The 27,822-nt window shown below is 42.1% G+C and overlaps 1 pseudogene across 1 annotated transcript; it reads right to left on the bottom strand.

The window, feature by feature from the left end:
* Positions 1 to 314: 314 nt before the first annotated feature.
* Positions 315 to 27,822, bottom strand: LOC308411789 (interferon-induced very large GTPase 1-like; annotated as a pseudogene). The gene is made up of 11 exons: positions 27,625 to 27,822; positions 22,411 to 22,516; positions 22,115 to 22,149; positions 21,411 to 21,519; positions 20,250 to 20,287; positions 19,766 to 20,122; positions 13,133 to 13,832; positions 7,769 to 8,239; positions 5,967 to 6,333; positions 2,441 to 2,475; positions 315 to 940 (listed from the first exon to the last, which is right to left on the bottom strand). The product of its transcript is annotated as an interferon-induced very large GTPase 1-like (transcript).

Here is a 27,822-nt window from a genome sequence, read left to right as displayed (position 1 = left end):
AATTTTAAACCATGGTGGTTTTCGAGTTTCTCCTGAAACTGACACACAAACCATGTCCAATACTTGAGCTTAGACTCATCAGGGGTAATGCTCCAATTTTCATATGGTGGTCCAGCAGTTCTGTATTTTTTAAAAGGAATGGTATGATTTGAGTCATGGCAAGGGTAAAAACTTCCTTCACTTGCAACTTGGGTTGTACAAAAGTCAACACACAATATCTCAGTGTTTCTGTAGTGCCAACCATTGATTGCTTGAGATCGATGAAAGGGGACACTGTGATCTTCAGGACTGTGATCTTTAATTGTGTTGGTTCTTCAGCCTGGATTTGGAGGAGCCATCAGTGGACTTCCCTCCCATAGCTGAGCAAAGTATTTCACATCTTTTTGCACATCAAAGTCAATGATATCACTAAAGCACTCAGCATCACACACTTCCTCTTTAGCAGCTAGTTGAGCCATCTGGTCCCGTTTTTCTTGCAGGTGTCTTTTCCCATCCATGTTTTTCTCAGCAGCTGCGATATCTGTCACATTCTGATGAACAAACACACAACTGGGAGAAAGTTTAACTTTCTTCATCCTCATGAAAGCCTGAACAACAATCTGCAGGACATCCTGCATGTCAGCTGGATTCTCACCAAAGATGTTGATCAGTGTCAAGCTTCCTAGGCCAACAACAAATGTTGCTAGTGCATTGTCGTGATGAAGAGTAGCATTTCCTGCCAGCTCAAGAGCTCGCAGTCCTTCAGTGTCCACCACTAGAAAATAGTCAAACTGGAAGTCTTTCTTGATTTCCTCTGACACTTTGACCAGCTGCATGAAGGCACCTTTGGTGCACCTGCCTGCACTCACTGCAAACTGCAATCCAAACATGGCATTCAGCATTGTTGATTTTCCACTGCTTTGTACGCCCAAAACTGACAACACAAAAACTCTCTGGTCACCTAGTGTGGAACAGGGAAATTATTTTACTGCTATTGTTAAATAATCATCATTATTACCATTGCATTAATAATATAATCTGTAGTTTAGGCCAGACGAGGCCATTTGAATTACTAGGTTATTCAAATTGATCATTGCTTTAACAATGTAACAGATAGCTTTAAGATGGCCTTAAGATGTTTATGATAATGTTAACTTTGTATTCCAGGTGCAGTTCTAACTATTTTATACACAATGCATATCTGTGCTTATTTGAGTTGATGTTCAGGTTCATTAATGGTCTAAAGCTTCACTAGTGAGAGTGTCTAGATGATCCATGCTGAGGGAAAACTAGAACATAGAAGGAATTGCAATACATGCTTACACAACAGTTCATTTTAATATCTTTTATATGTTCATATTCTTGTATTAAGCTTTTAGTAGGGGTTCTTGATTAAAACATTTATTTAGTAGATGACATATCTAAAGTTTCAGTTCGGTTATTACATATCTGAGGGTGGCTTCTGTCTCTCTGTCTGGTTAGGGGTCAGGAGCTAGTCGGCGAGGTGAAACAGGGTGCAATTTCTTTGGTGATGTAAAGTAGGATGTTTTAAAGTTTGAAAGTGTTTTTAATTTGAGAGATGCATGAGTGATGTTATAAGAGTTTGAGTTTCTTTTCTTTCAGTTCAAGAACGCATAAGTACATACACTTGGTACACCCGTTTACTCTTTGACTTTATTAAAACAGACGGTGTATTTGAGTCTGAATTTCAGTAATTGTATGTTGATATGGTAATTTAGTTTATGTTAGGTGAAGGAGATGTCCATCTCTGCGTCTTGCAGGATTGAAAGTGAGCACGTTGAAGGTTGTGATGTGAATGCTGTGAGTACTCGATTTGAATGATTCTGTGTGATTTGAACAAAATAATAAATAACTAATAATAATAACTCATAGGCGAGTGTGTGAACAGAGGAAGTCTGCAGAGTGTGTGTGCGTGAAATAAGGGTGTATTGTTTTTACATCAAGATTTAGTAGAACCAAAGTAGAACGTTACAAACAAACAAAAGAAGGTAAAATGAAGAGAGAAAATAACTGACAATTACATTAATGAATAGAAAACACACATACACAAAGTGTCATATGTGAAATTATTCGAGGAAAGAATCAGAAGTGAGATAGTTTAATATAAGATGCAATGAAGGAAGCAGCTTATACTCCTTTAATTTCCAGAGCCAGTGTGTTCCCTTCCCTGCCCACTTGGCCCCCGTATCAGGCGAGTATGGAAGGCTGGATAGCCCATGACGGGTAAGATCCCACCTCGAAACCCTGGGACAACCTAAGGCAGGCACAGTCACGATTACTCGGCCTCAGTAAGAAGATGGGACCTCAAGGGTAAAGCCGCTGGGCCAAGGCGGAGGGGGTAAGTGGCAAGTGGAGCCCTAACTTCTGGCTGAGGACAAGGAATGCTGTTATTTAAGGGGAAATCAAAATGAGGGTTAGTAAATTTGGGAAAGAAACTGACGGCTTAAGTGGAGAATTATGAAGGAGTCTGACACACTGCAAAAGCAACATATGCAAATTCACATACACAAACAGAAAATGCATTAACCTTATAAAGACAAGACAAGCCCATGATGATTCATGTATAGACACTGATTAAACCTGGCTTAGAACACAAAGATACGCAATGAAGATCAGCTTGCTACTTGTATGAGTGGTGGAATGGTGTGAATGGTTAATAAAATACATTTGAGTTTGTGATTGAGGAATAGAAGAAGCCATATGACAAAGGGAGTTATGAAAAAAGTGATTAAAGTAGTTTTAAAAGAGTGACTTAGGAGTGCTCTCTCGTACTGAGTGATCAAAACCAGTGATCACTGTAGAAAGAAATAAAATAATTTAATAAGGTGGTAATGTTTATACATATGTTTCTGTTGTTACAGCAACTCATTGAGAGATGACTCAGTATGCAAATTAGCTGGAGTGAGTGGTGACGAAGGAACTTCCTGTGTGTGTGTGTGTGTGTGACTGAGGAAGTGGCTTTCAGAAGAGGAAGCATAGCAGAGAGAAGAGAAGTGCAGATTGGGGTAGGAAATTTATAGTTTAGTGATATGTTGTTGTAAGGGGGGTTGTGTTTTATGTTGAATCCAAGTATGTTGAAGTGCATAAAGGGGGTGATTTTTTTGTGCAAATTGTGTGGTTTTAATGAGACTTTCGGTGTATTGAGGAGGTGAAATTATGTGGTGGCAAAACTTGTGTGCTTAAGGTTGTTGAGGTTGTTGGGGTGATGGGTTGATTCTGTCAGTTAGGTTAGGGCTGTTGTTGTTTTTGTTTTTAATAGAGGGAGTTTTAGGAAACATGGACATGTCTAAGAATTGGCCCATTATTTGTAACAGTGCACTTAAAGAAAACCGGTCAAGTGATTTTGTTTTGTGTTTTGTGAGCTAATAATCAGCTCTATTTTTTCTCATTTCTGTTCTAAGCAGGCCTGCAACAGCGCTGAAAATTCTCGGGGAGAGCAAATGTAAGGGGGGCTTTCCAGATTACAACTGGCTGAGGAGAAAGCTACCTGTGGGGACTAATCAGGTCGTAAGTCCCTGTAAAAAGGATTGTAGCGATTCAATCCAGTCCAAAAGCATAAAGAAATATTTTCCTATGGAAAATAAAAAATGAGCTCATTTTGCTGAGGGTGGAGAATCTGATCTGAAGCTCCACTATTAGCAAATATATGGTGTGACTGAATGTGAATGTGTGTGACTGGATGAAGGTGGGGGAATGAATAAATGTGGACAAACAATTGGCTTCTACCAGAGAAAATTTCTGTTTTGTTGACTGGGGTTAGATTATGGGATTATAGTATATTGTTGGGAGAATGCCAAATGTTAAAGGGGAAACATTTTCGGTTATGACTCAGTTACCATTAATTGGAGGAACACATGACTGATAATTGTTCTGTTTTAAGTTTATTTTTATGACATAGATTGGATCATGAGTGGGGAAAACTGAGCATTTTAAGTTTTGTATAGTATTGTGGATGTATAGTATTTTTGACACATGAAATGTGTCAAAAAATAAAAGGGGGAATTTAGGGTTTAATAATTTAGGATTATTTCAGGACTTTTTGGGGTTTTTGGTCATTTGGGTATGGTAAAACTGAAACTGTTATTTTTATGTTAAGGTTAAAGGATTAAAGAACTGAATCCTGTTTAGAAGATACAATGCCGGTTTTTCAAAGCTGTGAATAAATCTTAGGGGAAAATTAGTGAGGGTTGAAGGAGGAGAACAGGTTTGATTTCTTTTTTGATCTTTAGAAGAAGTGGTTATAATGTAGGCTTACACATACAGATATTACATAGAAGGTATTGTTAAATTAAAAGGAGCAAATGAAATAAAAAGGCTATACCAAAAACGGGTTATAACATAGGAAATGTGAGGTTAAAATGAAGTTAACACATAGGAGTTGTTTTTAGGCAGCATTTAGCTATGATGAAATGTATACAGGAGTAATTGCTTATATGCTTAAACTTAATTGATTAAAGTGGTTGTTTTCTTTTGGATCTTTTAGTAGAATAGGCGCTTACGATGATTTTCTTGTTAAAAAGGTGACTTAAGATTAGAGTAGAGGAACTTGCAGCAGCGACAATTTGTGCACAGGATGTTGATGATCAGATAAGGGAAAAATAGAGCGAGCAACCGGACGTGAAACCAGCGCTTAAAGGGTTTCAAAGTGATGAGTAACGTTGAAGAATATATAAATACAAGTCAATAAGTTAAGAAGATAATTAGGATCAGGCTTTTGATTAAAGAGTCCCAGATAGGATAAGTTAGGGAGGTGCAGGAAAAGGTGTTTTGTTTCCTTTGCAGAAGATCTCGACGACCACAGGGAGGTCCGAGACCACCAGAGAGGGACCGAGAAAACCTAAGCTTACACATGGAGTGTTCTCGAATGGGAGCGGGTGTTTATTACTGGACCAATTAGATGACATGAGGTTGTCTGATTTGCTGAGCGAGGACACAATGTATTGCGACCTCTGGTGTTCCAGAGGTCGAGAGAGGGAGTGTGGAGCAGGGAAATTATTTTACTGCTATTGTTAAATAATCATCATTATTACCATTGCATTAATAATATAATCTGTAGTTTAGGCCAGACGAGGCCATTTGAATTACTAGGTTATTCAAATTGATCATTGTTTTAACAATGTAACAGATAGCTTTAAGATGGCCTTAAGATGTTTATGATAATGTTAACTTTGTATTCCAGGTGCAGTTCTAACTATTTTATACACAATGCATATCTGTGCTTATTTGAGTTGATGTTCAGGTTCATTAATGGTCTAAAGCTTCACTAGTGAGAGTGTCTAGATGATCCATGCTGAGGGAAAACTAGAACATAGAAGGAATTGCAATACATGCTTACACAACAGTTCATTTTAATATCTTTTATATGTTCATATTCTTGTATTAAGCTTTTAGTAGGGGTTCTTGATTAAAACATTTATTTAGTAGATGACATATCTAAAGTTTCAGTTCGGTTATTACATATCTGAGGGTGGCTTCTGTCTCTCTGTCTGGTTAGGGGTCAGGAGCTAGTCGGCGAGGTGAAACAGGGTGCAATTGTGGTTAGCACACAGACACACACACACTTAGTTAGAGAGAATCATTTATAGGTGAAAGTTTAATTATGTTTTGCTTGGGGTTGCAAAAAGAGCAGTTTGTAGCAGAACTGCTGCTGAGGTGTCAAGATGACAAGCGAGCATCCGGCAGTGACAGGAAGCACCTGTTATGAAGATAGAAGACAATTGTTCTTTTAAATTGTGTCAAAAGTCGTTGTGGTTTTGATATTGACGTATGTGTATATATCCTGTCTGTGACGCATGAAGGGGGCGTCAGTAAATCAAACCCTGACGGTATAAAATATCTGTTTATGCTTTGATTAAGTCGAAGACCAATTCCTGTTCTTCCCAGACGTGTGTAGTCATTAAAATCATTGTTTGACCAAGAGCTTCTGGACCATGGTGGTTTGTACTCTCCTTCCTCAATTTTTGAACCTTAACACTAGTTTCTTGATGACTTCATCTAAAAAACTACAGATCCATGTTAGAGGCACATGACCTGCATCACCATCCATCAGCTCCACTGGGTGTCCTGAAATCATCAGATCTGCAGCCAACTTTGGATATTTAGACCAGGAAGTCAGTTTATTCTGTGTTTGTACTGCTCTATGGGCTTCATAGATCTGTCCCATTTCTCTGAAGATGTGCTCCAGGCAAAAGGTTGCAGACTGCAGTGTTTTGGATATTTGTTCAAGCTCTGTTTGTTTGCTTGCTAACAGATCAGATTTGTGGGGTTCCTTTTTCAGAGTCAAGACCTCAGTCCACTTTTCATCATAGCTTTGGAGAATTGAAGAGAGATCATCTGTGGACAAGGCTGGACTGGGACAAAAAATCGGCCTGGGCATTTTGACTAGAGACCGGCCCACCAGGATAAAGATTGAAAATGTGATGTCATTCAGGGGTAAAACCGCAAAGGATTCTGGGAACTTGTGGCAAGCGGTATTAGCGCACGCAGGCTTTCAATTGAACTCAGTTACACAGCGATAAAAAGAAACCCAAAAAATGGCAACAAGCTGTTGTATTATTAACTGCAATAGTCGGTCGCATGACAGCCACGGGAAGCCGACGGGTAAAGAGATCTTTTTTTTTTTATCGGATTACGTCGTTGAAGAGAAATTTTTTAAGCCATGTTTCCGAAGTAAGAGCCGACGGATGGTCTGGATATACCAAATATAACGTCTCAGAACACTCCAGCTCACATGTTAGTCTGCTCCAAGCATTCCCACAAAGGTCAGAGTTTTGTAGTAGTTAATACGTCATTTTTCTTAACATAATTGGTGATATAGGTTACAAGCAAGTCTGGCGCTGAACAGAAATTGTTGCGCTATGCTCCTTTGTTTATTGTGCATAAATAGTGAATTGTCCTGACACAATATTGCGTTTCGCTTCTGTTATTACCATGGTACATTTACAAAAACATATACTTTTATTCACAGGATAAAACAGTTGTTTTGTATCACTAATTGTCCAGTGTGATTACAACATACAATATTATTGTCACTGCTACATTTCTGTAATGCTACCAGAGATTATTTCCACTACTAATTAATTACCGTTGAGCTCAAAGGTCCTATTAATAAACGGTTAGCGAATGTGTATTTATGACGACGATTTGTGAGACTGGTAAACTTACCTTTGTTCGTACGATGGTCTTTCACGGTGCATTTCAAGGTCCTGTACCCATCGTCGGTAAACTGTACCTGGGCTTGTTGCAGTGACCTGAAGTTACTAAACTTCATGAGTGTATGCACTCACTCCAAGAACCATATAATTATAAATCTGAGCGTGGTGAAAGTTGGGCAGCACGCTAACGTCTTTTGTCCACTCTGTGTGCTCGTAAGGGTCTGACCCTTTCACTCCTTTGATTTTTCCTCGTATCTTTTCTTTGTCTTTTCGTCGAGTCTGTCTTTGTACGGACCGGCATTGTTCTCCTTTTGTTTTGTACATTCCTTTTTTGTGCGGCAAAGAAAAAACAAGAAGGTATTGGAACCGGAGAATGAACGTTTTGCGGTGCTGCAAATGCTTGCATTTGATGCGCTACTTGGATTGTTTTGCCACGAGTTCCCGGCATGCAATGCGCGAAAATCACGAGATTGCTAAACAAGGGGGCGGGTGCATCCGGCCTGTAATTGGTCCAGCCCAGAGTCGATCATGACCAATTGGCCAATCCAACACCTTTCATTATATATACCCTTCCTAAAAAAAAAAAAAAAATCCATCGGCCCATAAAAACATACCAGGCATTTGCCCGGTATGCGCGATGGCCAGTCCAGCTATGTCTGTGGATAGGGCATCTATTAAGATCTGAGTCCATTTCAGGAAGTACTCCTTCTGTTTTGATGGCAAAGACAAGAGGCTTTCTGTGAATGACTTCATCAGTTCACTACATGAAGCTTTGCATTGATTTTGTCTTATTTTATTCAGTTGCTGTTGCTTATGACTTTTTTCCTTCTCAATGTTTCCTTTAAGGTGATACAGCTCTTTATTTATTTTACACCGCTCATGCCACAGATCGCCTTGACAAGGTAGAAATGTATCTTTGTTCTTTGAAATTCCCATCCCTTGAAGCATTTTAACTGTTTTCAGTGCAGCAGACTTCCCTTTTTGACAGACTTCATCATCTTCATCCACTGTGACTCCAGGGACTTTGGCCATGAATTCAAGCTGGAAGGATCTATGAGGTTCATATAAAATCTTTCTGATAATTCCTTTCATGTCATGATCTGGCTGTGTGCCGGCAGGAATTGGAACCAAACGCAAACTCACTGGAGACAGGACTGAACTCAAAATGGCAGCTTTTATTGCTGAACACAAAAACTCTACAAAATCTAAACTGGGAAGACTCTAACAAAACACACAGGGAGCTACAGGTAGAAACACACAGCATGAGGGAGAACGCGACACAGAACTGAGGGAGACGGGCAAAGTAAAACAGGAAGTACAGAGGTTCAGACAGGAGGAGAGAGAGCACGGAGAGAACACAGGCATAACGGGCTGGGGAAAACATGGAATAAAACACAAGGAGAGACGAGGGCTCACAGATACACAGAGGGGCACACAAGGGGTAAGAGTCACAAGGGGAAAACACTTGGGGAACAACGTAACAGGGCAGCCCAGGAAGCATGGCCTAAATAAGGAACAAAATACAAAAATACATGAAACTAAGAATACTGAGCCAACATGGCCCAGGATCATGACATAACCCCCCCCCCCCCTCAAGGGCTGGCTCCCGACAGCCCAAACCCAAGAACCAAAACACAAGAATAACAGCGGGGGACCAGGACGGAGAGAACGAAACCAAACAAAAGACAAGGAGCACAAAAACAGGTCAAAACATGGAAGCAATGTTCAAAGAGGTCGGAAGGTTAACCTGGGGGCGACAGCACAAAAGTTCAGTCCAGCTGTTCCGGGGGCCGGCCACGCAAAAAGTGGCAGTGGCAGCAGAGCGGGTCCGGAGGCCGGCCGTGTGGAAGACGGCGGCGGCAGCAGAGCGTCAGGCGTACTGGTTGAGGCTTGGTGGGCACAGGACCAGACGAGGCAGGACCAGACGGCGGCGTGGCAGCCACAGGCGACGGAGCTGGAACGGATGCGGGGGCCGGACCAGGCGAAGCCGAAGCGGGGGCCAGACCAGGCGAAGCTGAAGCCGAAGCGGTGGCCGGACCAGGCGAAGCTGAAGCCGAAGCGGTGGCCGGACCAGGCGAAGCTGAAGGCGAAGCTGAGGCCGAGGCCGACGCTGAACCAGGCAACGTTGAAGGCAATGCAGAGGCCGGACCGGGCGTGGGTGCAGCTGATGCAGAGGCCGGACCAGGCAACGGCTGAACGGGCCCCTCTGACCCTCCAGCGGAGACGAGGAGGTGCTGGCCGGGCTGACCAGAGCCGCCAGCGGAGACGAGGAGAGGCTGGCCGGGCTGACCAGAGCCGCCAGCGGAGACGAGGAGAGGTTGGAGAGGTTCCCCTGAACCCCCAGCGGAGACGAGGAGAGGCTGGAGAGGTTCCCCTGAACCCCCAGCGGAGACGAGGAGAGGCTGGAGAGGTTCCCCTGAACCCCCAGCGAGAACAGATGCAGAGCCAGCAGGTGCAGAGACTTCTGGCTGAGGGGACGCTAACTGTAGCTGCACAGGACACGCAGTCGGCTTGGGATGCAACGGCTGGGGCTGTGCAGGGCAAACAGTCTGTCCAAAGTTTGTCAGCACCACGCAGTCCTCAGCTGGCGGAGAAAGCTCACAAAGGCTTCCAGCTGAGGTTGGCAGTGTCTGAACGGGTTGCTGAGCTATTAACTCGGCTGGTGACTGAGCTAACTGAACTAGAGAATGAGCTGGTGACCAAACAGGGAACTGGGCTGATAACTGAGCTAATGACTGTGCTATGGACAGAAATGCAAGTTGTAGTGGTGGTTGCAGTGATGGCGGGTCAGCAGGTAGTTGAACTTGTGATTGAGCAGGTGACTGACTCTTGGCTGCTCTCCTCCTGGGAACAGGAACAGGTGCTAGGCCTGGCCGAACACCAGCCATCCCCACCCGAGGAACAGATATGGGTGTAGGGACGAGCTGGGCTCTGGCTGCCTTTACCCTGGGGGCCGGTGTAGGTGCAGGAGCTAGCGGGACCTCTGCCGCTCCCACCCGAGGAACTGAGACGGGTGCAGGAGTCGGCAGGGTCACGGCTGACCTCACCCGGGGAACCGGAACAGGTGCAGGCAATGGCTGGGTGTCCATCAACCAGCCATTACTGAGGAGCAGGTACGGGTGCTTCTCGGTACCGGCACCCGTACCGAGGAGCAGGTACGGGTGCCGGGATGAACGGAGTCTCTGCCAGGCTAGGGACAGAAGCAGGGACCAGCTTGACCTCAGCCACCCTCACCCGAGGAGCTGATACGGGTGCAAGGGAAAGCTGGGCCCGTGCTGCCCTGAGTAGAGGAACTGGAGGTGGAGAGCGAAGCACAGGAACAGTAACAGTCACTGGGTGAACTAAGTTATTGGTGCCAAACTCAGTTTTAGGAGACCTAGGCTTAAAGCAAGCAGGTCCTAGGAAATCCACTGCTATTAAACTCTCCAGGTTAGCGCTAGCGGTCCTGGAGGAGGTTAGCTCAGGGACAGTCACCGAAGCAGTTTCAAAACAGACATCAGCAACTGTCTCTTGAGGAACGGTGTGCTGTCTAACACAGGTCAGAGAAGGAAGAACGCCAGAAACAGGTCTTTTCAGAATCGAGGCTGGAAGGACAATCACAGGTTGGGAAACAAAGTCAATTTTCATACAGTCCATAGGTGAACCGACTCGGCAGGCTGACTCAGATCTAACTGGATGGGGAGCCACACAGTCCAGGGACGAAGTAACACCCACAACAGTTTTCACAGCAACAGGTTCAGAGGAGTAGCGAACAGCTTTGGCTAGCTTAACAAAGGAAGCGACCATCTTGTTACCGCTCACTCGAGAAACTGAATGATTAATCACTGGTTGTGGAGCTGACTGGGCCCCACTGGACATGTCAAAAGACAGAACGGGTTGGCACATGAAACAGTCACTAGAAGGAGCATCAGTTACAGAACACTCAGTCTCAGATGGTTTGTGCCCTCAGCATGCACTGTTATATCTAGGGCTGATGATGGTGGTGGTGTGTGGCTGAGCTCAGACTGGAAAACCTCAGAGTGTACAAGCTGATTACAACAGTTCTGCGGGGCTGCAATTCTGGTAGCAGTATGTGGGTGAGTCTGGTGTAGGATAGCAGTCTTAGAAGGAGTGAGTTTAGGAGCAGTCACGGGTACTGGAGAACTCACACAAGCAGCGTCTGTATAACCTGGATGTGAAACAACACTACACACAGTCGTACAGGATGTAGCCCGAGACGTAGTACACACAGAGTCCATGAAACTTGGCCAAAAAGCATGGCGCACAGAGTTAAACTGACATGACCGGGGAACAGAAAAGTAAACCTGTGCAACCAGCTCTGCTGTGCTCAAACTAAAATCCTTTGCCAGTCTATGTATAGCAGATGAAACCTTAGCAGGCATTGAATACACAGTTTCAAGGAGTCCACGAGGAAAAACAGAAACAGTCTCCTGCTTAGCAGGCACGAGAGAAGGTGGCGCTCCGTTGCCATCTACATTTACCAGCTGAGGTGCAGCACCGTCCCAGGTTTGAGTGGCAGTCCCATAGGAAACAACACAAAAAGTCGTTTCGTGAGGCGCTTCCTGAACATTCTTTGCAGAGACTGAGCTAAATGCCTGGTGCACAGAGTTCAAATGGTCAGACCGTGGAACACAACACTTAACCGAGCCCATTTGGTTACTGTCATGGATTTCTGGTGACAGAGCAGGTGAGCAGGTAAGACAGTCACTCTGAGTAGCTACATGGCTAATTGTCTCTATATTACCAGGTTTAGGCAGAACAGAAGAATCACTTGCTCGCTCATTGACACTGGATTCACTCAGAGGAACAACAGGCACAGAAACAGATGCTACTGAGTTAACTGCCTCAAAACCCTGACACTTTAATTCTGCTGAGTCACAATCTACAGATTCAGGCTTAACAAAGTCCACGGAGGGAAGCACAGTCTTACTCAAAGAGGGTGCAATGTCCGGAAGCCTGGGAGCCGAATGCTTGAGCGGAATGTGAGAAACACGATCACTCTCACCAAAGGAAGAAAGCTGCTCCGCTGCTCGGGAACGCCGGCGGCGTGCACGCCGTTTTCGCCGAGAAGGGGGAGGAGACAAGCCAGGCCGCGAATCCTCCAGCGGACCGGGCTGAACATCCTCCGACTCTTCATACTGGAGCGGCTGCTCCGGGTGGATGCGTACGGTGGAGAAAAGGAAGTCCTGGATGTGGGGGTGTAGCGCGCAGAATAGCCATGGGAGTCCGGACACCATCCTCTGTAAACGGATGGCTATGGTTTCCCGATATTCTTCCCCTGGCAGCGCTGCCCACTCCTGACAGTGATACTCCACTGTGTAGATTAAATCCTCACGGAGCTCAGCAGAGGGGTTGTGAGTTGCTGGGTCCATGTCGAGGTCGCGTTCTTCTGTCATGATCTGGCTGTGTGCCGGCAGGAATTGGACCCAAACGCAAACTCACTGGAGACAGGACTGAACTCAAAATGGCAGCTTTTATTGCTGAATACAAAATCTAAACTGGGAAGACTCTAACAAAACACACAGGGAGCTACAGGTAGAAACACACAGCATGAGGGAGAACGCGACACAGAACTGAGGGAGACGCAGACATAAATACACAGAGGGTTAACGAGGGAAGTGGGAGCACACGGGGAACACAGGTGACACTAATAATCATAACAAGACACGGCAGGAGTGAACGCAACACTGACGGGAGACGGGCAAAGTAAAACAGGAAGTACAGAGGTTCAGACAGGAGGAGAGAGAGCACGGAGAGAACACAGACGTAACGGGCTGGGGAAAACATGGAATAAAGCACAAGGAGAGACGAGGGCTCACAGATACACAGAGGGGCACACAAGGGGTAAGAGTCACAAGGGGAAAACACTTAGGGAACAACGTAACAGGGCAGCCCAGGAAGCATGGCCTAAATAAGGAACAAAATACAAAAATACATGAAACTAAGAATACTGGGCCAACATGGCCCAGGATCATGACATTTCAGTTCTTCAGAAACATCTGACTGGCTTCTGTCTTTCAGACCCACTTTGTATTTTCCATCTTTGACTTGAACTGCACTACCATCAGTATCAGCAATGAGAATAATGAGAGGCTTTGGTGACCTGTAAAGGTCTGAGATGACTGTAGTACCTTTCTGGCCTTTTTCCAGAGTTCTCACAAGAACAACAGTGACTGAAGCTTTTTCAATCAGTATCTCACGCTGTTTTTCAAATGACAGAGCATCACCATGAAGATTACAAAAGGCAGTGCAGTCTGTGAAGGAGTCATTGGGTTTTCCAGCAGGGCAGTACCAGGCAATCTCTGCCACACCATCCATCAGCAGGCGAGATTTGGTGCTACCTGGACAATTTCTATGGAAGAAGGTGCTGTGACGGTCATTGATCACAGTGTTCATGAGCTGAGATTTTGACACTGGAAGTGAACCCAGGCGGAAGAAAAACACCATGGGTGTCTCGGCTTTGCAGATGGGCATTGTCTTCATGGTGATGGCATTTGAATCACCCTTGATTTTAGTTTTCTTCCATGTTTTTGTTATCTGCCTGAATGTCCACAGAGGACATTCAATATCCATAGTGACTGAGTCAGGGACAAGCAAAGGTAAGGCGTACTGACACTGGGATAGCTTTGTAATTATGTTCTACTTCAGAAAACTGTCTGAGCAGTGAAATACTGCCATCTGAACATCCATTGGGATACGAACAGGACGGAGTCATGTGAGCTCTATCAATATTGCACCACTTATGTCTCAGACCTGCATTTATGTATTTATGCACTGAAATCGCGCTGTAATATCCAGTTAACTGTCCACATTTGTACTCTGTTTTTCCATTTATTATATTTTTTTCATTAATTTGTCTGAAAAAAGATCCACGTAGTAACCAAAGAGAGCCTAAATCAATGGTCTCTAATAGCAGCCAAATTATAAGAGCTTTCATTAGTGATGGTGAGATGAAGCCTTGTGATGAACTGAAGCTTTCCATCCAACTGGTCGACTCATGGTTCGAAGCATTGTGACGATTCATTGGCTCTACTGCGTCATCAAGTGGACGATTAAAGTCAGACAGGCTCAATGATTATAATGATGTGATGTGTAAACCTCTAAACTTAATAAATAAATAAATTGTTTTCATGGTTATTTATCCCGAATATTGTCTCAGTATGTCTGATACAAAAGAGAAAGTGGAAACTATCAGGACAGAGTTTTGGTATGATTGTGTAACTGTGTAATCATGCTTATGTACATCTGGACAATGACACAAACTAGTGTGTGGTGCTTCACTTTTTAATAAACTAAAAGACAGAAATCAGATTATAAGATCTGTGGTGTTGTTGATTTATATTATGGTACTTATCATTTGTGATATTTATTACTGTGTGCATACTTTATTAGGAGAGATGAGATTAAATGTTGTCAGACAAATATTCTCTTCCTTGCTGGTTCCATCGAAGGAGAAATGTTCAAGTAAGTATGTAACTGGGACGTAATCCAATTCCACAACACAATGTGACGGGGAATCAGCTGTGTTTTGCTGCCCAATTTATTTAGAATCTGGTGCAAACCGGCGAGCCAGTTCCTGAATCAGTCACGTGGTACGGACTGCCCGCGAGGCCTCGAACATCACTGCATACGTAATCAAAGCAAGCCTCGATACGCGCTTTACAAAACTACCACGAGATTACCCGACACACGCTTCAAAGCTTCGACACACAGGAGACATCACTACTGCACACAGCCTTCACACGACAACAGGTGCACCACACTGCTAAGTGTGTTTTGTGTTTAGAGTTTTGCTAAATGGGAGACTGAGCTTTGAATAGTGTTTAAGATTTTGGCAACAGTGGGACTGATTTGATGAAAGAGTTTTCATAGTTGACAGTTTAGTTTTTACAATGGGGTTTAGTGTTTTAGCAATTCAGAAAAACTGTAATACACCTGTGCTTTTCCCAGCAACTGAGGCTTTTACCCTGCACAGTTTAAGGTATGATAAAGCACTGACCTTATAAATGGCACAAAATACACATTTTAGCTGGGAGCTGGTCATTCACAGGGGAAAGGCTCCATTGTACAACAACAACAACAGTAGTAATAGTAATAATAAATTATTATTAGTCAGGCAAGTATATCATATACCAAACATGCTTCCAAACTAATGACATTTTTTGCATTCTTCACATCAGGTCAAAATGTACTTTTTTTTAAAAAGTGACTGGCACTGCGGAAATGGATCTACAGCACCACTTAAGAAATTTTAAAGAACTTCTAACAACTTATTTACAGCTTGAAATACGTGTATGACATTTATTACACACAGATTCAGTGAACCCAATCCAAAGAGGAAGTCTGGAAGTCCGCCATTTTGAATGTAAAATGACATTTTGGCACAGTTTTAGTGTTTTCCAGGCATCGCTGGTTTACACATTCGCCTGCAAAGTGAGAGGTCACTGGTTAAATTCCATTTGGTTACTTCAGGAACTTTTTGGGGTTACTTCAGAAAGGGACATCTTCATCAAAGCCATGTTTGTGGTGGAATTTTGATCATTTATCACTGGACATAAGATTTTCATCTCTAAAAATGTATTTTGTCCAGTCTGTCCCAAACTTCACACTTTTGATGACAGTCTGGCGACGACTACATGCCAATATCTGGTCACACATGGTGCCACAGTTCTCATATAACATTTTAATCAAGACTACCACACTGTGATTGAAGTATTTCTTGCAAAACAATCATAACCAAACAAAACCTTTCCTGTTCTGTAAATGAACAGTAGGACAAAATGATTACTAGTCATTGCGGAAAGCACAATTAATGTTTTTGTTTACATCGTTGGAACGAGGAAAAATTCCCCCACCACAAAAACAGAAATACTCATGAAAGCAACCTGTAGTGCAAACACGAGGGCTGAATTTATTACTTCCTGCACTAGAAACCTGCCGATGTTGCTGATATGGATAGATCACCAGTCTTCCTTGTCTTTATCTTATTATCTCCTGTTGAGATGTTGCAGCAGAAAATGCAGCCTGGCCTGTTGAAACATTGTTTTTTTTTAGTGTTTCAACTGAAAAAATAGAATGCCTTTGATCCAAATGGAATGCATCTTGTGAAAAAAGGTGACATCTTGTGACATCACAAGATGATGACATAGATCCTTTGTTATGTCATCATCTTGCTGAGAGAAAAAACCCTTAAGTAGGAGCTTTGCTCTGTTAAACTTTAATGCTGAACGGACCTTGACCTGACAGTAAGCAAACCCTTTTTGGAGAGTTTTGAGAGAATTTTACTTAGCAATTCACCGACCAAGCCGACACATTTCACCATGTCAGCTCACCCATCCTTCAGCTCAAATGAGCTTGGATTAGTTAAAGGGAGCATTTTGGGAAAGCACTACAAGGTAGAGGCTTTCCTCGGAGAAGGGGGCTTTGGTATTGTAGCCAAATGTCGTGATACCATGACTAACCGAGCTGTGGCTATTAAAGTGAACAAGAGCCGCCCTGATATTCTGCAACAGGCGAAATTGGAAATTTTCATCCTGGAGCAGCTGCGAAGGTTGGATTCAGATGCCGCCAACATTGTTCAATGGAACGGCTTTTTTCACGACGGAGAGCGGGTTTGCCTGAAATTTGAACTCCTTGATCAATGCCTGAGGGACTACATATGGGACCGGAAAAACCACTGTCTCCCCATAAGCGAAGTCAGGCCAATTTTAGGTCAACTGACAAATGCTCTGTCCCACCTGGGTTCTGTGGGAATTGTGCACGCTGACCTCAAACCTGGAAACATCATGGTTGTAAACCGCCACGAGTCTCCCATCAAAGTCAAACTTATAGACTTTGGCCTCGCATGTCCTGCGTCTGCAGTGATGCCTGGTGACCGTGTGGGGACGGTTGGTTATTGTGCACCTGAGGTTATGCTTGGCCTTCCTTACAATGAAGCAATTGACATGTGGTCTCTGGGGCTGGTAGCTGTGGAGCTTGCTACAGGGCTGCCACTCTACCCTGGAAATGAAGACTATGATGTTTTGAAATTCATCATAGAGACTCAGGGTCAGCCACCAGATCATGTTCTAGACTCTGGCGTCTACACTGAAGACTATTTCATTGAAGACAAAGACAAGCAACAGCGCTGGACATTTAAGACTGACCAACAATTTCAGTATGAGACAGGATATGAGTCCCTGGAGACAAGATGCATAAAACTGACGCGTCTGGATGACCTTGAACAAATAATAATGTTTAGACGAGGACCAGAAGCTGGCCAACGCTTATTTGTCAGCTTAATTAAACAGATGTTGGCCTTGGATGCACACCAACGGATAACACCCTCGGAGGTTCTCCGGCATCCCTTTTTCAGCCCTAAGAGTTCCCTGTGCATTGACATGAGTGCTGAAAGATCACAAAACCCTGTGGTCTTTCAGCACCCTTCAAACTTGGAAAGCAAGAGATCACAGAAAATCAACTGCAGTTTTCAAAACTCGGTTGAATTTTCTCAGCAAGTATTCGTCCACACATCAGCCAGTCCATCATTCAGCTCAGATGAGCTTGAATTAGTTAAAGGGAGCATTTTGGGAAAGCACTACAAGGTAGAGGCTTTCCTCGGAGAAGGGGGCTTTGGTATTGTAGCCAAATGTCGCGACACAACAACCAACCAAGCTGTTGCCATTAAAGTCAACAAGAGCGACCCTGATATTCTGCAACAGGCACATGTGGAAATTTTCATCCTGGAGCAGCTGCGAAGGTTGGATCCAGATGCCGCCAACATTGTTCAATGGAACGGCTTTTTCCACGACGGACAGCGGGTTTGCCTGAAATTTGAACTCCTTGATCAATGCCTGTGGGACTACATAGGGGACCGGAATAAACAGGGTCTCCCCATAAGCGAAGTCAGGCCAATTTTAGGTCAACTCACAAATGCTCTGTCCCACCTGGGTTCTGTGGGAATAGTGCACGCTGACCTCAAACCTGGAAACATCATGGTTGTAAACCGCCATGAGTCTCCCATCAAAGTCAAACTTATAGACTTTGGCCTCGCATGTCCTGCGTCTGCAGTGATACCTGGTGACTTTGTGGGGACGGTTGGTTACTGTGCACCTGAGGTTATGCTTGGCCTTCCTTACAATGAAGCAAGTGACATGTGGTCTCTGGGGCTGGTGGCTGTGGAGCTTGCTACAGGGGTGCCACTCTACCCTTCGGAGAATGACTATGATTATCTGAAATTCATCATAGAAACTCAGGGTCAGCCACCAGATCATGTGCTAGACTCTGGCGTGTACACTGAAAACTATTTCATTGGAGACAAATACAAGCAACAGCGCTGGACATTTAAGACGGAAGAACAATATAAAGGCTCTGTTCCAGGGACAGGACATGAATCCCTGGAGACAAGATACATAATACTTACACGTCTGGATGACCTCGAACAGCTAATGATGTTTAGACGAGGACCAGAAGCTGGCCAACGCTTATTTGTCAGCCTAATTAAAGAGATGTTGGCCTTGGATGCACACCAGCGGATAACACCCTCTCAGGTTCTCCGGCATCCCTTTTTCAGCCCTGGCCTCTCTAAAAGGTTCCCATGTATCAACACTGAAAGACCATACTGAATCAGTCTCCAGCATGGCATCTTCCACCCTGGACAAAAGTGATAAAAACACAAACTGGGGTTGGAAAATGACATTAACAGCAAATTACAATGCAAAAATTAATTAAGCTGCTCCAAAAATGATCACTTTGGCTTCTTTTTTTTAAATTTTCACTCCCCCCACCCCAACCAGTCGTGGCAGAGGGCTGTCCCTTCCTGAGCCTGGCTCTGTTGAAGGTTTCTTCCTTTTTAAAGGGAGTTTTTCCTTCCCACTGTCGCTAAATGCTTGCTCATAGGGAAATCTTCTGATTGTTGGAGTGGCCAAAACTCTAGGGGAAGTAGCAATTCTTGTGAAAATTTAAAAAAAAAAAAAGCCTACCAATCTTCAAAGCGCAGCAGCGGACACCTTACCATCACATCAGTCCTTCAATCAGACCTAAAACACCACCTTTACAGAAATAAATTCCATACAATTTGGAAATAAATTGCGTAATAATTGTTGTTTTTGATTGTTTATAAATATATAGTGCTACCCTTCAGCCTCCTAGTAGACATACCTGTGTTATGAATGTGAAACTCCTCTGATTTTCAGAAAAGTTGACCTCTGACCTTGAAGTCAAGGTCATTGAGATTTAAGCTTCACAGAGATTTTCAGTAGATGCAACCATGGTATTGACTTGAAAATTCTACACTATCAAAGACTTAGGTGCCCACAGCACCTCGCCATATACAAAAGATTTTTCTATTCATTTATGTATTATTAGTTTATTTATTTCTTCATCCTGCTCTCTCTCTCTTTTTTTAATTCACCTTTCTGTTGCGATGCTCTGGACATTTCTAAACCCCACAAGTTCAGCCTCAATTTTCAACCCAATTTTCCTATACTTTCACTTGAACACGTCCAGCCTTCACCTCTCACCGGTCCTCGTCCCCTCTTCTCACAGCTTCCTGTGTGGCCTCCCAAATCAAACACAGGCCCAAATCAGCCGTTTCTTCTTCTCTGTTCATTCTCTCTTCATCTTTTCTTGACGGTTAACTCCCAGCATGGATGCACATGACACTCTTTTGATTGGGAATCTACACTGGTGCTAAATAGAGCATCTAAGTCATCACTGTCAGAAATCGTAACAGTTTGTGAATAGCTCACATCAGCATCGTCTTGTCTTACAGGAATGTATCTGACTCGATAGTCCAGCATTGATAACTTCTGAAGAAATGTACGCGCTAGATCTTTCTCAGATGTGTCATGGATCTGTTTCACAGGAGGACATATTTTAAGTAAGTCTGCTGGTGACATCTTTGTTTTTTTGTCTTGAAGGTGAAGCCTGCTGAGAAGTCCTTCAATGTTTCCTGTACATTGTCCTTTTTTTACTTGAGTCACTGACTGCTGCAAGAAATAAAGCACACTTAGGAACTGATAAACTGATAAATTCTTAAGACTGTGTGGGATAAACGTTAAAAAACAAATAAATAAATAAGTCAATAATGAATAAGTAAATAAAAAAGATTCTGACCTTATCCTCGCTTACACTCCTTGTCATATTGGAGGTACCTGCACAAGACAATTGATTTACCAGATTAGCAGAGGGACAGATTAAGGGACTATGGGGGGGAAAAGGTGCAATACACAGTTTAGCCAAAAGTCTTCATTCAATTTATTTTTGCCTTCTTTGACCATGGGTTGTGTCTGAGCTGTTCCAATTAGACTGTAAATCACACTCTATGATAGAACTCCAATAGAAATACCACTCAGAAGGAGACTAAGAAGAAATAAATAGATAAGGCCTGGGAAATCTTATCAAAACAAAACAAAGAACAAAAACATACACAATTACCTATGACTCAACTCAGAAGTCTTTTCATAATTCTACAGATATAAACTGCCTTCATGTATTCCTCAAATATATAACTGAATATTGAATACACCCATAAATTCCATCCATCCATCCATCCATTCGCTTCCGCTTTTCCTTTTCAGGGTCGCGGGGGGTGCTGGAGCCTATCCCAGCTGTCATAGGGCGAGAGGCAGGGTACACCCTGGACAGGTCGCCAGTCTGTCGCAGGGCCAACACACAGAGACAGACAACCATTTGCACTCACATTCATTCGAATATTCACACCTAGTGACAATTTGGATTATCCAATTAATCTATCCCCACAAGCTGCATGTCTTTGGACGGTGGGAGGAAGCCGGAGTACCCGGAGGGAACCCACGCAAACACGGGGAGAACATGCAAACTCCACACAGAAAGACCCCGGCCTGGTGTTGGAATTGAACTCAGGACCTTCTTGCTGTGCGGCAACAGTGCTAACCACCGTGCCACCGTGCTGCCAAACCCATAAGGGTCCTTAATGAAAAAAAAAAATAAAAAAAAATAAGGACCCATAAATTCCTTAAATCTCTAACTATCCCATAATTACCCTGTGATCAAATCCATTTCTTATAGAAACCCAGATTTATTGTAATGTGAACTGAATCAATTGCAATCAACTAAAAATGTTAGATGCAAAGGTCCTTGACATCCAAGACTTTGCTATGGTCTCATTACTTTACAATTGCACCTTGTGAAGTTAATGCCAAAATGTGGGAAACTAATAATCAAACAAACAAAAACAACCTAGAATGAGTAGCTGTATAAATAAATTGTTTTGTTTAAGATGTGATAGAATGTTACCTTTCTTCTTAGTTTTAGTTGGTACAGGCTTGATGTGACCCACTCCACCTGTATTGTCATCATTTTTCTGTGAGTGTCCAGAAACACCAGGGGCTTTCAATAGATTGCACTATGGAAAAAAAATAGTTTAGTTGAGCTTTAGTTCACAGATTGTGGGATTAACAACATTCATAAGTCAGAAAAGAAAAGCACATCAACAGCAACACACACACCTTGTTAACAAAAGTATCCAAACACATGGCAGCAACTGGGCATATTTAGGATTTAGCTGTGTAGACATGGTCAAGACAACCCGATAAAGTGTGAAAAAATGTAGCAGAACTTTTTTTTAAAAACTGTGATTTAAGTGACTTTGATGTGGTTAATGATGTCAGATAGGTTGGCATGAGTATTTCTGAAACTGCTGATCTACTGGGATTTTCACACAGAATCATCTCTAGAGAGAATGATCTGAAGAAGAGAAAATAACCAGTAAGCCATAATTATCTGGGTAAAAATGTGTTGTTAATGTCACAGGTCAAACACTCATTGCAACCAAGGTATGCAGAAGAATATCTCTGAAGTTAAAAACTGAAGAACATGGACTACAGCAGCAGAAGATCACACCAAGTCCCACTCTGATCAGTTAATAACAGACATTCTCTTTTAAACATACATTAGTTCTTCAATTAAAAAAAAAAAAAGCATTAAAAACTGACTCTTACCTTTTCCATAATAACTGCATTTTCTCTTTCTTTTCCTACAGGATCAAAAAGAAAAAAAAGCAGAAATTCCAAGGTTATTGTTTCATAAAACTATAAAATATCTGAGCCCATGTTACAGAATATATCTGTTTGTGCCGTTGGCAAACTCATTTACTTAATCACACTGAGAATAGTAAAATTGTTTATATTAACAAACAGAAACATATAGAGTTAATTTTGTATTATATACAGCAAACCTATCAATGAAATATACACCCTTGTAGTGCAGTACAACTATTTATTTGTTAAGATGTTACCTTTCTCCAAATATGCAGTTTGTGAAGGCTTGAATTCATCCTCTCCTCCGGGGATGTCCTCATTCTGTGAGTGTTCAGCAACACCAGGTTCATTCAAGGACTCAGTCTTCGAAAACGGTCAGTTAAGATGAGTTTTAGTTCACACTGGCAAATTATTCAGGAATAACAACATTCAAAAATAAAAACAAAAAATACAGCACTCACGTTGTGTACATACACATACACAAAGACCAGTGTTGAGTAAGTTACTTTAAATTAGTAACTTAGTTACATTACTAGCTACTTCCATCAAAAGTAACTCAGTTACTTCAAGTTACTCATTACTTTCAGAGTAACTAGTTACTAGGGAAAGTAACTTTGGTTTTACTCAGACTTCTCTTGTTAATGTGTTGCTTCCATAACTGGATACCCAGCCAGACTGCCAGTCTTCTAGCTTGCTTACTTGCCACAAGTGCACTGTGCCACCTACCAATAGAAAGGAAAAGATAATGTGCACATTTCCACGAGAGAAATCCCACGCCTGGACCGTCGTTGACTGCCGCCATGATTCTAGCCTACGTCACAGCGTCATGTGCACTTTTTACATCCAACACAAAAACGGCAGTCGTGGTGCTTTCGATTGTACTCGGAACTCGGAAATTCTGCCTTCTGAATAGAAAGATGTAGGTAACACCAGACTGCAGATAAGCTGCATACAGGGCTGGACTGGGACAAAAAATCGGCCCGGGCATTTTGACTAGAGACCAGCCCACCATTATAGGAAAAATCATAAAGCCTTTGAATGAAAACAAACGCTGTTGTGACAGTGATGTACACTGTCTTGATGGTTTATATGTATCAATCTATCAATCGTTTGTGGTAAGACTCAGATAATTATTTTTTAAAAGCTAGACATTTTAAATGAGAATAAGAAAGAAAAGTATTTCTTTCTGCCCCCCTTTCCCTGTTAATGCCCTACATGGCCCCCCTGGCCAAACTTTGCTAGACCCGCACCTGCACAGTTACCAGCTGTCAGCTAAGTAAAAAAAGGATCCTGGTGTTATTTGTCTCTCAGAAACAGTTCATAACTTCCCTTCAACTCATTCATGTCACCTAAAAGGTAAACCTGTTTCTCCATCACCTGTTCAGCTCTGATGATTCAGTAAGGACATCTCCTGGTTTCACCTTCATGTTTCCATCTCATCACATATCCAAACCGACATCATGACCAGCAGCTTTTACAGCTGTGGCTCCAGCAAACATCAGCTGATACTAGAAAGTAATATTAAATAAATTCTAACAACAGCTGATCAAACATGCTGCTGTTGTTTAACGCGACGTCCACACGAAGTAGGCAATAAACAAACAAGAGAGAAAAGCCGATCAGTTGATCATTGATCAGTTTCGTGATTGAAGTAGAAACAGGAGAGGGAGGGGGGAGAATGAGAGAAGAAGAGGCAGCTGTGCAGCAAAGACACAGAATAACTCCAGCTTTGTGTCTTTTTCATTGTAGCTGAAGTCCGGGACAAACTGTTTCTTTTCACCTCAATAAGAAACGTAATATTTTCTCTGAATATGAGACGATTCTGTTTTTTAGGGGACGGCTGGCAACTCTAATAATTAACCTTATGAACAAAATAAAGTTCAACATCAGTAACATAGCACTCACCCAGCTGTATAGAAACCCCGTCATGCTAGCTAGCACGCAGTACGAAAAAGTCAGCATAACTCCAACTAAACTTGGTTTATATCTGACCCAGATAGACTGCAGGTCATAACTTCTCTCCTCCTCTTGCCTCCCTTTTCCCTCATCCACTTGCTAATGTTACTGAATCTGTGGAAGCTCCGCGATTGCCACCACACGAAGTAACGAATAACGAAGAAAGGTGATTTAAGTGACTTTTAATGTGGCATAGTTGTTGGTGCTAGATCGGTTAGTCTGAGAATCTCAGAAAGTGGAACTCCCCACAGAAGTATCTCAGAAGTTTATAAAGAACGGTCTTAAAAAGAAAAAATACCCAGTGAGTGACAATTTAAGAAAATGCATTGTTTATGCCAGAGGACAATGTCCAGATGCATTTAACCTGATAGGAAGGCAAAGGTGACTCAAGTAACAACTTCTTTTAAAGCAGATAACTCGTAGGCTGGAGAAGAAATATCCTCTCACTAATTTAGAAGATCATCATTTAGCCTGGAGCCAGTTTAAGCCAATTTGCTGCTTTAAAAAAAAATCCTCAGTAGTAGACATCTTACTATTCATCACTTATTGAAGGAAATAAGAACAACCCTAGGTTTCTCTTCAGCACTACAGCAAGACTGACCAAAAGTCAGAGCTCTGCTGAGCAGGGCCATGCAGAGATTTCCGAAGAGGCAGGTGCTCAAAGTTAAAAAGGGCACATAGAACCATATTCATGACGAATATGGTTCTATGTGCCCTAATATGAAAACGCATCAAACTATATCACTGTAATCGGGTGGGGACAATGCAAAGCAAACGTAGCCTATGTTTTACCTGATGGGGTACAATGTTGCTGTTGAGGGGTTACTGCTGCTCCTGATGCTGATAATGCTGGAGGACAGGGCTGTGTTGATCTGAGACTGTAGACATTAAAAAGTCCATAGGAGAGAGGGTAGCTAATTAAAGAAATGTAATGAGATAACAATTAAATGCAAAGACTGGTGACAGCTCTTGGAACCATAAGACAACAGATTTTTTTTTTAAATGTGGGAAATAAACTGAAACCAGAGTATTAGTAGGGCAAAAGAAAGGGGTTGTCATAGTAGGGTAAGAATGTAACAAAAAAAATCTATGCACATAAAACACACACGCACATACACACATGCATATACAGTTACATCTCATACCTTCTCCAGAATACTGTACATACTATGGCCACAAGTTTGTGTCATGGTGCTGATCCAGAATCCTTCCCTTATTATTCATTCTTAGTGCTAAGTGATAAGAATTTAAAAAATAAATAATAAATATAAAATAATGCATTTATGATGATTCAATCTGTTTGACTATCTGTACAGGCAGAAAGCCTATTAAACATTTAAACTGTAGAGATACAATAATTTTGCTGCTGAAAAATCTGCATTTTTGTCATATTCGAAATATAAATGTAATATAATCTGTTTCTTAGTGTATTTTCTTTAAATTACAGTTTGTGTTTTTTTTATATCGTAATTATAATAATCCATAATTATGTGGATATGCATACCAGAAAGGCAGGGGAACGCCCTGTAACTTACTTTAAAACTAAATATGTTCCCTAAAACGGTTGCCAGACTAAGACCCCTGTAACCCTTACCCAGTTAGTTAGCAGCTAATGACCACCACTAATTGAGCATTTAATAAAAGGACAGGTAATGTTTTGTTGCGCTTTTGGACACACAGCACGCTCATTTGTTTCAATTCGTCAGTTGCCACAAGACAGCTTTCATCGTGCACACAATAACCTAATATTCCTGTTGTTATAGACTATAGTGTACGCTGTACACCCTACTTATTGGTTTTTGTTGCATCAGTCTGTGTCTCCCAATTAATTACGGTGCTTCCCCTACAGCTCCGCATCGCCCAGGCAGCAAAAAACGAGCGTGCGCTTTGCAAGCTTGTTCCACCAGCGCGCTCTGCTGCCAAAGGTGAGCTTTGGTTCATGGTTTTCATGTGACTAATGCAAGACAGATCATTTTATTTAGCAAAATTGTGAATAATAGTTAAATGTTATTGTTGAGGGGCACAGGCAGGACTCCACACACAAACACAGACATAAAAAAAAAAAGAATAAAATAAAGTTTTAAAAAATGCCTCATGAAAAGGGCACTTGGGGCACCCATCAGGAAATGGGCAGGTGCTCACACCCCCTGCAAGTCCCTGGCCATATGCAGATTTCAGATATCATGTCACATTTGACCTCTGACCTCTCCTTCAAAGTCAATAGACTGTCAAAGTGATAAAAACTGCTATAACTAGTTAAATCTATGTTTCTCACTGACATTTGTATTGACAACATACAGACATTTAGGGAATTATTCTAATTATATTGTTACTTTGAACCTCTGACCTCTTCTGTAGGATTAAATAAGGTGAAACATTCATAAAATGTCTTTTATCTTTTAAAAATAGGCTTAAAATTGTGCAACTTTTGTTTGTTTTGGTAACATTTATTTTATTATGACTTTATGCACACAGCAGTAACAGATTATCAGTGTTTAGATACATAACAGTTTGAATACATGTAGAATTCTCATGCATACTTTTAATATTTATTATTAAACATTTAAATGAATTTTATTAAAGAATGAAATAAATGTCATGCATGTATATATTCACATGAAAAAGGTTTCAAAATATCAAAGAAAACACAATGAAAATATACAAAATACAGCACTATTCCCTTAATAGTAAGTACTGCCCCGACAGTGAGTTGCCTTGGTGAAGGTTTGTGTTGTTGGAGTGCATCTTGCTGTTGTAAATTAACTCATGATTGTATAATATTAGTTGTCTGTATGCTGAGCCACTACAAATAAGTTAACAGTAAACAGTGCCCTCTACTGACTGAAATCACATATGGCGCTATTAAAATGTAGTCTCACACGGCCTTTGTTTAGAGACTGCAAAGTAAAGGAGTTAGGGAACTACAACACTCAATGACGCACATTTTTTTCCAAATCTACAAATATATTGTTTTATATATTCGATTAAACCAAAATCTTTTGGTGTTTGTATATGATTTAACATTATTAACCTCTTAAGAACTGAGGGAAAAAACGCACCTCTCTGTTTATCTGTGTCAACTACAGAGGACATAATGTCTCAGGGGGAAATTTACATAATTAAAGTGATGATATTAGGAAAAAAACTTTCCAGATAGTCATCATTATCGCAGTTGTAATTTCTGCCCATTGGGTAATTTCAATGATTTCTTTCGATAAACAAATTCCCTGAGATTTAAAAAGTTAGTTTCCCGAGTGACCTGGGCAACAAGGAAGCAGACATTATGATAAATGAACATAAAAACACAATGAAAATGCACAAAAATCCAACTGGGATAGATTACTACTGGGTGGACACAATATCGCATCATATATAATACAAAATCTAGATCAAAACGGGAACAATTTAGTCTGTTTAAAGCAAATTCTGCATTTGGAAATTTGGTCTTTAAAATATAAACAAGATATTAGAGCAGTGGCATACAGTCCCAACAATGCCGCCTGACCATCCAACACCAGCGAATGAACTTCCAGCATGCGCGGATGACCTTCCAGTAGCAGCGGCTGACTGCCCAGCCACAGTGGCTGACCACCCAGCAGCAGCGGGTGGCCAACCAAAGGCAGCAGTTCATCGCACGACCACAACGGCTGGTAGTCCGGGAAGGTAGTCACAACTGAGGGGACTGCACTACCAGAAGACAATCTTGCAGACAT

The sequence above is a fragment of the Rhamphochromis sp. 'chilingali' genome, assembly GCF_963969265.1.
Source record: "Rhamphochromis sp. 'chilingali' genome assembly, chromosome: 15".
NCBI lineage: Eukaryota > Metazoa > Chordata > Actinopteri > Cichliformes > Cichlidae > Rhamphochromis > Rhamphochromis sp. 'chilingali'.
This window is presented reverse-complemented; position numbering and strand designations above follow the sequence as displayed.